The sequence below is a fragment of the Papio anubis genome, chromosome 6, assembly GCF_008728515.1.
Source record: "Papio anubis isolate 15944 chromosome 6, Panubis1.0, whole genome shotgun sequence".
In the NCBI taxonomy this organism is placed as follows: Eukaryota; Metazoa; Chordata; class Mammalia; order Primates; family Cercopithecidae; genus Papio; species Papio anubis.
In genome coordinates this window covers 106,009,691-106,021,212 of record NC_044981.1, presented here as the reverse complement: position 1 = coordinate 106,021,212, position 11,522 = coordinate 106,009,691, and positions in this window count along the sequence as shown.

The window sequence follows — 11,522 nt, the reverse complement described above, 5'->3', positions numbered from 1 at the left end:
GGGCCAATATATAACAAGTATATTCCCTGGACTGGACTGAACAGATGTATTCCAGGTCATTTCAGCACCATGCAGTCGGCTCTCCCAGAGCTCTCTAAACAATGAAGCACATGGGTAGCCAGTGCTCTGAAGACTAACATGAGGGACACTTTACACAGCGGAGGTGACCTTGGAACTCAATCTTGTAGATAACAATTGTTAAGGCTGGGCACATGGCTCATGCCTGTAATCCCAGCACTTTAGGTGACCAAGGTGGGTGGATCACCTAAGGCCAGGAGTTTGAGACTAGCCTGGCCAACATGGTGAAACCCCGTCTCTACTAAAAACACAAAAATTACCCTGGCATGGTGGCATGCGCCTGTAATCCCAGCTACTTGGGAGACTGAGGCAGAAGAATCGCTTGAACGTGAGAGGCAGAGGTTGCAGTGAGCCAAGATTGCACCCCTGCACTCCATCCTGGGTGACAGAGCAAGACTCCATCAAATAAATAAATAAATGAATAAATAAATAAATAACAATTTTTAATTTTTTCAATTTTAAAGGCATACATCTTCACTATCAAAAAATTCAGAACACCTAAGCACAAATAAATAAGTACATTATAATCATTTGTAGCCCCATTGCCACAAGATAAACAACTTTTAGCATTTTTATATGCTTCCAGAATGTTTTACATAAATACATGCATAAAATGCATATGTGGGGCTGGGTGCGGTGGCCCACGCTTGTAATCCCAGCACTTTGGGAGGCTGAGGCGGGCGGATCACGAGGTCAGGAGATCGAGACCATCCTGGCGAACATGGCGAAATCCTGTCTCTACTAAAAATACAAAAAATTAGCCGGGCGTGGTGGCAGGCGCCTGTAGTCCCAGCTACTCAGGAGCCTGAGGCAGGAGAATGGCCTGAACCTGGGAGGTGGAGCTTGCAGCGAGCCAAGATCGTACCACCGCACTCCAGCCTGGGCTACAGAGCGAGACTACATCTAAAAAAAAAAAAAAAAAAAAAAAGGCATATATATATATATCCTTAGTGAGGATTCTATAAATAGGCGGTACTTTGCAATCTGATTTTTTTCACTTAAAAATATGGCATGAACAGTTAAATATTTTTTAAAATTAAGTGCAACTTTTTAAATAGCTACATTGTATTCTACCGTAATGCATGTATGCATACGCTTTCTAACCGACTCTTCTGACTGTTTCCAGCTAAGTTGCACTGAACATTCCTATTCCATAGGAACTAGAAGATTTATTTAACAGAAGCAGTGGCTTGATGTGATGCTGAGGAATCAATCCAAGTGTCATAGAAGATGGATTTAGCGAAAAAAAATTTCAAAGGATACCAATATTCTGGTTGGAGAAAATGAGGGTCCAAATTTGGCTGTAGCACAGCCGATGGTGGGGAGGAGTGAATTTGAATTTACGGAAGTTGGGGATTAACTTTAGGGAGAAAAGCCATGTATGTCTTGATTTGGGACTTTATCTCCTGGATGCTCATTTACCAAGAATGCGGTGTTTGGAGGGATGTGGGCATTCTGAGGTCATTTCAGGACATATTGAGGTTGAAGCCCAACATGACACATTAACGTGGTGAAGATTAGTTGTCGAATCGACACACTTGTCCACAGCTTCACATCACATCCCAGGTGGAGAAGCAGCTTTGGAAGTCTCCAGCATGACTGGAAGGGTAAAGTCCTGGGAAGAGAGAAGATGATCCAGGGAGGGGTGAAAGTATATAGATCAACAGGTGAGGGCAAAAAGAGCACTACCATTTAAGGAAGTGGAACCAGCCAGCCACTGAGTCTGAAATGCAGACATGAACACCCCTGGTAGGGTCGTAAAGATAAATTGTCACTGGAAAAGAGCCTTGGAATAGGTCTGCCTTGGTGACAGCCTCGGGCCACCTGAGGACTGGGAAAATGCTGTTCGCTCTTCTGTGGATATGCTCTTCCTCTGAGGATAACTCAGTCTCCAATGTGAGCACCCTATCGAAGGTCAGCAGTGGTGGTGCAGGCTTGGTTGTTAGGACTGAGCACCGAAATAGCCTAGAGGACACTCTAACTCTGCCCTCATAAAAAACTGGGAGGGAAAAGACTTTGATAGTCAAATAAGCTTAGGAACACAGAAGTAAGCGTTCAAACAGGATTCTTTAGTGCAGGACTTTTTCAGAGGCTAATACCCACATTGATATTATGTCTCTCCTCCAAGAGAGAAATGTGATGTCTATTCAGGGCTGCTCTAAAAAAGAAAAGAAAAAATTAAAATAAGAGAAATGCGGTCTAAAGTCTCTTTCAAACTTCTGCAACCACAGCTCTGTCTGCACAGGACACCTGTTGACAGCTTGGAGATCACCAGCGTTCTGACCGTGACCTAGAGAAACGCCAGGCAGGCACTCCACAGAACTCCAATCTTGATTCCTTACAATGACAATACAAAGCAGCTAATTGACCTTGTCTGCAACAGAACAGGTCAAATACCAAAGGCAGAAGAGCAATAAAGGAAATAAAGTCTTTCCGTGCCATCTTTCATCACACATTTCTTTTTACATTCTTACATCTCTGAAGCACGAAACCAGGACGTGTCTCAGAGTCAGTGCCATCTGACAAGCTTCTGTCTGCCTGTGGCAATTGTAAGAGAGTTCTCACCGTCCGAGCATGACTGAACATCAGCAGTGTGGGAAAAAATCCTGAAAACAGAGAGGCACACTCTTGAGTTCTTGTAAGAACTCAGAATCAGTTGGCCGTGGAACACAGGTTGGAAGGGAGTGCCAAGAAGTGAATAGCCTCAGTCCTGAACCACAGCACACTAGCTCTCCACTGAATTCCAAAACAAAATAAAAAGCTCTGCACCAATGGCCTTTTGCTACTTTACAGGTTCTTTTAAGAAATGATGAGTCACCAGTGTCTTCAATGGAATAGGTATCTACAAAATCATGGACATCCATGATGCTCAATGACGAGTGAGGCAGAAGAACTGAACTCTTGATGTAAAGAAGCTTAGGAATACCTTACCCAACCACCCTTGAAATTCTCCCAGTCCTCAGGCAGCATGAGGCTGTCACAGAGGCAAACCTTTCCAACCAGCTTGGTCCCGTTTACTTTCCTTATCCTTGTAGGCGTAAGAGTGACCAATGATAAAAACTTGTGTATAAGTTCAAACAGTGCTTTCAATAAGCATAAAATAAAATCAAAGTGATAAGAAAACTTTAGATCACAGCTTAGTGGGCAGTGATTTTTCCTCCTTCATGGTACATAAAATGGTGGGGCATTTAAAATCAATTTTGACTTGGAATTAATAAAATGGGTAACTGGCTTTTAAAAAGAGTATTTTACCCAATTCTCTCTAAAACATTTTGGATTTTATTCTTGAATAGCTAAAATTTCCAAGGAAATTCAATTCACTTCCTTTAGAGTAAACTTTTGAGAACTGCCCTTGGTTACCTTATTCTTTAATGTCTTGGAATTGTCACTCTGCTCTTGCCGAAAGTGGCAAGCCAGCCACCTCCTAAAGCAAATCTCCATAATAGGCTTTCCTCAAGAACAAGGCTTTGCCTTAGACCAAGTCTCCAGAGAAAACCTGGCCTCTTCTAAGTTTGTGTTTTCCTCTGCAATTCTCTTTTTATAGTTTAAGCTAGTGGTAAGGTCAGCCAGCCTCAGCTGGTCTCAATTACACCCCTCTGTCTGAAGCAGAGGCTGGGGGACACCCAGCACTGTCTCTCGCTCCTTCATTTCCCCTCTACGAAATGACAGAATTCAACAAGATGTTTTCCAGATCCTTACAGCATTAATATTCTATGCTTTATGTTGACTTCAAAAAGACCAAAAGTATTGCTATTTCCTTCGTATTGTATACAAAACAAGTATACTATACGAAATTAACCATTTTGCCTTAATAAGCAGATACAGATTTTTTTTTTTTTTTGGAGATGGAGTCTCGCTCTGTTGCCCAGGCTGGAGTGCAGTGGCACGATCTTGGCTCACTGCAAGCTCCACCTACTGGGTTCACACCATTCTCCTGCCTCAGCCTCCCGAGTAGCTGGGACTACAGGCGCCGCCACCACGCCCAGCTAATTTTTTTGTATTTTTAGTAGAGATGGGATTTCACCATGTTAGCCAGGATGGTCTCAATCTCCTGACCTCATGATCCACCCTCCTCAGCCTCCCAAAGTGCTGGGATTACAGGTGTGAGCTACCACACCCAGCCCAATAAGCAGATATAGAGCTTTACAACTCTCACAGCATACTGCTGATCACTGAAACATATCAAAAATTAACATTTTTCAAAAAGTTACACAACATATACCAGCAACACTCTGAATTGTTTGCCTTCTGTTTTTTTGTTTTTTGTTTTTTTGAGACAGAGTCTTGCTCTGTCACCAGGCTGGAGGGTAGTGGCGTGATATCAGCTCACTGCAACCTCCACCTCCCGGGTTCAAGCAATCCTCCTGCCTCAGCCTCCTGAATAGCTGGGATTACAGGTGCATGCCACCACACCCAGCTAATATTTGCATTTTTAGTAGAGATGGGGTTTCACCATGTTGGTCAGGCTGATCTCGAACTCCTGACCTCAGGTGATCTGCCTGCCTCGGCCTCTTAAAGTGCTGGGATTACAGGCATGAGCCACTGCACTCGGCCTCTGTTTTTTTAAATTATTTATTTTTTCATCCTGAAAGTAACCAGATGTGCTAGGTCTTAGCAAGATTCCTAAATTGAGATGGGCAGTGATGATGAAGTTAACTGTTAATGTTATCTACAGCTCTTAGACTACAAGGTGGTGAGGTCAAGTTCATATTCTCTTTGTTTGCTGTGATATCCTGAGCACAGACCAGGGTGCATAGTACATACGTGTAAACACCTATTTACTGAATGAAGAAATTAATGACTCAATAGCATTGAGAAACAGGAAATGAGGGAAAAATTAATTTTTACAAGCCTGTTACATATGTACATTTTATACCACTGCAAATAAGTACAGATCATTTAATTAAACTAGCTTTCTTCTAAAATTTCTCTCCTCCAGGACACAGTTCTGAAATACAGAGACAAAACTTGCATTTTTATTGATCATAGAGCAATAGGTGACTGATACAGAAATCTGAGGATTCTTTGTAATATACATGCACATGTCTCTTTTCAATCACTAATTATCAACCAGACAGCTTCAACCATAGCAAAAGGGGAGTCCCAATCCAGATATTTGAAATCTTTTTTTTATGTTTAAGTTTTGAAGACTCAGCCACTTGAGAGAAACTTTAAAGAAAACACTGAATGGAGAGATAGGCCTTTAAATACCAGGATTATCTCTCCCTGAAAAGGCTATGTTGCAGACTCCCCAAACAATGATGGGAGATGCTCTTAGGTGGCAGAAAATTTACTTTTATTTTTTATTTTTTTTTAAGAGACAGGGTCTCTCTTTGTCACCCAGGCTGGAGTGCAGTGGTGCAATCATAGCTCACTGTAACCTTGAACTTCTGGGCTCAAGCAATCCTCCCACCTCAGCCTCCCAAGTAGCTATGACTACAGGCATGCGCCACCATGCCCGGCTAATTTTTTTCTGTTTTATAGAGATGAGGCCTCACTATGTTGCCCGGGTTTGCCTCAAACTCCCGGGCTCAAGTGTTTCTCCCAACTTGGCCTCCCACAGTGATGGAATTACAGGTGTGAGCCACCACACCCAGCTGAAAAATTACTCTTAAGGAAGACAAAGCTAAAATTATTGAGAGTCTTATGAAAAAGGAGAAATGAGTTTTTAGGTGTGGCACAGGGAAATGGAATCATATAGCCTCTAACAGTCCCCCAGAGGTATCTCAGAGGAAACGGGAAGACTATTCCTAGATGCCTGCACCCTTGTCAGCAGACAAAGGAAGGAACACAGCAAAAACATCAGTTGCCCAGAGCCCGTGGGGATGATAAGAAAAGCCCGTGGGGATGATAAGACAGGACAGTGTGGGGTTGCCAGGGGACCTAGCAAGAAAGGAGGAAATGGCAGGGTTTGAATGCCTATGCCTTTACTGGTTTGGGGCTCTGAGACAAAAAACCCACTGGCATTTGAATTTGGGGTCTTGTTTATAAACCGGGGGGTTTTAGTATGCCTTAGAAAGGGAAGAATAATAACACTGAAGTTACTTAATATTTGAGATGTACATCCAAATTCTTACTATCTTCCCTAACTGGTTTGCTAAAATTCCAGAATTCTAATAAAAGTTAGTATTCTCACCAGAATTCATGAAATTCATCCACCAAACTAAATCTGGAAATTGTCAGGACAAGCTTCTCCTCATCTGTCAGTATTTCTGGATCTTTCTATGTTCAAAGGAAATATTGATGTGCAGAAAAAAAAGAGAAAGGAATGGAGAGGTGGTGAGCAAGGGAGAATGTAATTCTGATATTTTTCAAATCATAAAAAATGTGTGAATCAGGCTGGGCACAGTGGCTCATGCCTATAATCCCAGCACTTTGTGAGGCTGAGGCAGGTGGATCACTTGAGGTTAGGAGTTCGAGACCAGCCTGGCCAACATGGTGAAACCCTGTCTCTACTAGAAATACAAAAAATTAGCTGGGCGTGGCAGGTGCCTGTAATCCCAGCTACTAGGGAGGCTAAGGAATGAGAATTGCTTGAACCTGGGAGGCAGAGGTTGCAGTGAGCTGAGATCACACCACTGCACTCCAGCCTGGGCAACAGAGAAAGACTCTTGTCTCAAAAAATAATAATAAAATAAATTTTAAAAATTTTGAATCAGGAAATGCTGTTATCTATCACAACAACAGAAATGTACACCTTAGGTCTATACTTTTATGATTCTATGCATTATACCAATGTATTAGCTATTAATAAGCACCACACTATACATTTTTATCAGATTGGATAATTTAATTGGTCATATGTGACTAAATATTATAGAGTCAAGTGATAAATTGCAACCTGATACAATCACTTAAATCATCTTTATACATCACAGAGTTATATATTCAATACATGAATATTCAAGATCATATAACCAATGGCACAATTTTTAACAGTATGAAGTTATTTGGTGGGGTCAAGGAGAAATAGGAATAAAGACTTATTTCATCCAACAATTCTACTACTTATTTGTTCTGAAGAAAAAGAAATGCAACTGCTATATTATTTGGCAGGAGTTTAGAATGTCTATTTTTACCATTCTTTCATTGAAGGAAAGTTGGGTAGGGGAAGAGATGTTAGCTAAGAGCATGGCGTATAGTCCATTCTCACACTGCTATAGAAAACTACCTAAGCCTGGGTCATTTATAAAGAAAAGAGGTTTAATTGACTCACAGTTCTGCAGGTTGTACAGGAAGTATGGTTGGGGAGGCCTCAGAAAACTTACAATCATGGTAGGAGGGTGAAGAGAAAACAATCAACTTCTTCACATGGCAGAGCAGGAGGAAGAGAGTGAAGGGGGAAGTGCTGCACACTTTTGAACAACCAGATCTCATGAGAGTTCACTCACTATCACCAGAACAGCAAGGGAAAAATCTGCCCCCATGATCCAGTCACCGCCCACCAGCTCCCTCCCCTCCCGCAACATTGGGGGATTACAATTCAATATGAGATTTGGGTGGGGACACAGAGCAAGACCATATCACGTAGTTAAAGTCTTCTCCCGACATGGGTCCTCTTTCCACCCTCCCTTCCTCTCTTCTGTATGTGTGACCCAGTCAAGTTGCTTCTGGCTCTGTGCAAAGACCTGCAGGAAAAAGGTTTAACTGAAGGCCTCTGACCAGGGCTACCATCCTTTGTTAACTTATCTCTGCACCTTCCTACATAGGCCTGCTCAGAGACAGGGAGACATGGGGTGTGGCACTGAGGGAGAGCCTGCGTCAGAGCACAAGCTGAGCGGAAACGAGAGATGCTCGTCTGTGTTAACCCTCGCCTGCCTAGCAAAAGATGAGGTGGACTTCCAAATTTCTCTCTGAGGAGAATATGACAAGTACCAGCCACTCTGAACAAGGATCAGTCAAACACGAAAACCTTGCTGATTCTGAAAGGCCCAAGGCTTCCTAGACAATCCATCAAGAAGAAACAAGTACCTGTCTCCATGGTGCTTCACATAAACGCGTAATGGATCAGTGGATAATTGTGAGGCCAATGTCATTTCATCACATTGGAAGCAGGAAAGTTGAGAAACAAGTCAGAGGGAAAGTTGAGGAAATCCAGAGATTAACAAAATCCCAATGCAACGGGATGTATTTCTCTACTTCCAAAGAATCACAGCTCTATCCAAGTAGCACATATTTTATATAACATTTTTAACAATGTATTTCATTTGATTAAAGCTCTCCAAGCATACAGGTAAATGATATCATCAAAATTAACCCCATCTAGGTGTTCCTACCATGAAAAGATGCCTAATCACTGATAAAGAATCACTCTCTTCATAGTCTTTTCCAAACAGCATTCCATGAGTCAGCAATAGCCATGCTGTGGGCAAAAACAAACAAACAAAAAAAGGATAAACAAAAATCCACACTGGAAATATTTTTTCATATATGTGTAAATTCAGATCCCCCTCCCATGGAACCATATTTTTTTCATATATAGGACAAAATACATATGGCTCCACAGGAGGAAGATCTAATCTAATCTACACCTGCTATAATAATCCAACATGACTTCTGATATTAGGTGACCTCATCATCAAAAAAATAATACAAAGACAGCATACTGTTGTCATTGTTTTAATAACAATATTTTTGTATGCCATCATATTAGAGTAGAAAAAATAAAATGAGTGATGTTTTACGTATATATGTGTGTGTATATATATGTGTGCCGGGGGTGTTGGGAAGAGGACCCATGTCGGGAGAAGACTTTAACCATGTGATATGGTCTGGCTCTGTGTCCCCACCCAAATCTCATATTGAATTGTAATCCCCCAATATTGGGGGAGGGAGCTGGTGGGCGGCAACTGGATCATGGGGGCAGATCTTCCTCTTGCTGTTCTGTTGGTATGTATATATACACACACACATGATATATATATATATCTCACCTAAAATTCAGGCCATGCTGCTGAACAGCACAAGAAATCACATGACATATGGATTTCACCCACTTACCTCTGGCCTGTACTACTACGCAGTTCTATACCTCCAATTTAGAATTGGAATGTTGCAGTTTATTTCATATTAAATATTACATTTCATTGTTTCCATGACTGAAGGACATTTTACATGAAAATGTTTTAAAAAGTCGTATCTTGTTTTTGAATGATCTGAGCAAAACAAGCAAAATGTTAGAATACTTCAAGGAAGAGAAATTGTAGCTCTCAGTTCTAAAAAATCAGTAGGGAAGCTGTACAAGATGAAACAGTAATTTTTGGAACAACCTAATTCAAAAGAACTCAACTGCTGTAACATATGCAGTGATGTTTCTCTTCCATTTATTAAAGAAAAAGTCCTGTGGAATGACAGACTTCTGAGCTATGAATGAAAAAAGGGGGGAGCTCCATGGGAGGAAGATCTGAGTCTACGCCCGCTATATGAATCCAACACGACTCCTGATATTAGGTGGCTATGTGATGCTAAAAATGCTACAAATATGGTATACTGTTTCACTGTTTTAATGGAGATTTTTTGTATGCCACATTTTAGTGTAGAAAAAATAAAATAAGTGATGTTTGACTATTTCTGAATACACTTGGCTCTTAATAAAATATAAATGATTACATTTATCTAATTTGTTTTTTGTTCTGTTTTGATAAATTAAATTTGATCATTTCTTGTAGCAATTAATTTATCCAAGAAATCTTTTCCTGCTATTTTAATCCAAGCTCATGTTATATCTAATGAACCCTTACTGAAGTTTCAGCAACAGATTATAATTTTTAAATTCCATTATCTGAAAAATAAAGTGAGTTTAGTTTTGCATTAAACACACAGCCAGAGTAAGCTGGTAAGTGAAAAGTCCACAGGACTTCCAGTTTCTAGCCTAGGACATTAGGTGTTCAGAATGCGTCACTTCATCCTAAAAAGTAAAAAGCTGAACAAACTGAAACACCAGCAACTCTTCTTAGATCTGTGAAAGAAGTGAGATCACAGTACAAACTGCCACCCCCAAAGTTGGAGAAATAGAGAGGCAGATACAGAGAATCACAATCCACCAGAGCAGAATCCCCCTAGCAGAAACCCTGTGGGGACCAGGTAGGAGAACTTGAACTATAATTGGCAAATTGCTAGAAGTACAGCGTAGATCATCTGAGAGACAAAAACTCCAATGGGGCCATGTTACATCAGGAACTCCACACTTTTGAGAGTTTTACCTACAGTCCTCACAGTGAAAAACAGGTAAACAAAAATAAACAAAAAACAACCGAACAATAAACCTTCATGCTTCCAAAAGGAAGAGGGAGAAAATGAACCATTTGGAAATATGCCAGAGCATCCAATTCTTGTTAATAAGGCCTGTCCTCCAGAGAAGCTATTTAAAAGCCTAAACTGTTGGGGTTTCATCAGTGTAAGTGGGGGAAGGAAAATATCTAACTCCAGTCTGCTCTAGCCTTCCATGTGGGAAAAGAGAAATAGCTAACTTCAGTCATGTCTTCACTCTTCTGCCCTGTGAGACGCAGAGTTTGTTCCTTTTTGCCCTTCCACCTTTTGCCATGTGAGGACACAAAAAGGCCCTCACTAGAAACCAGACGGTACCACCTTGATTTTGGACTTCATAGACTCCAGAACTATGAGAGAATAAATTTCTCATGTTTTAATATAATTATCCAGACTGAGGCATTCTGTTATAGCAGCACAAAACTGACTAATACATATGCTAAGGGTTCTAATGGATAAAGTAGACAGCATGCAAAAACAGATGGGAAACTTAAGCAGAGAGATCATGATTCTAAGAAAGAATAAGAAAGAAATGCTACAGATCAAACCACTGGGACAGAAAGGAAGAATTCTCCAATGGGCTTCTCAGTAGACTGGATTGGATGCAGCTAAGTATAGAAGTTCTAACCTTGAGGATATGTCAATAGAAACTTCCAAAACAGTAAATCAAAGAGAAAAAGATTGAGAAATAAACCAAACAGAATATCCAAGTGTGGGACAATTACAAAAGATGTAGCATATGTGTAATGGGAATACCAAATGAAAAAGAAAGAAAGAACAGGCAAAATGTTTAAAATAATAATGACTGATGACTTTCAAAAATTAATGTCAAACACCAAACCAAAGACACGGGAAGCTCAGAGAATACCAGAAGGATACATTTTTAAAGAAAAGTACACATGGGCATATCATATTCAAACTGAAGAAAATAAAAACTAAAGACAAAATCTTGAAAGAAGATAGAAAAAATAAACTTACCTACAGAGAAGCAAAAATAAAAATTACATCCAATTTATCCTCAGAAACATCCAATTTATCCTCAGAAATGCAAGCAAGAAAAGAGTGGAGTTAAATATATAAAGTGTTAAGAGAAAAAACAAACCCACCAACCTAGAATTTTGTACCCTAAGAAATTATCCTTTAAAAGCAAAGGAGAAATCAAGACTTTTTCCGACAAA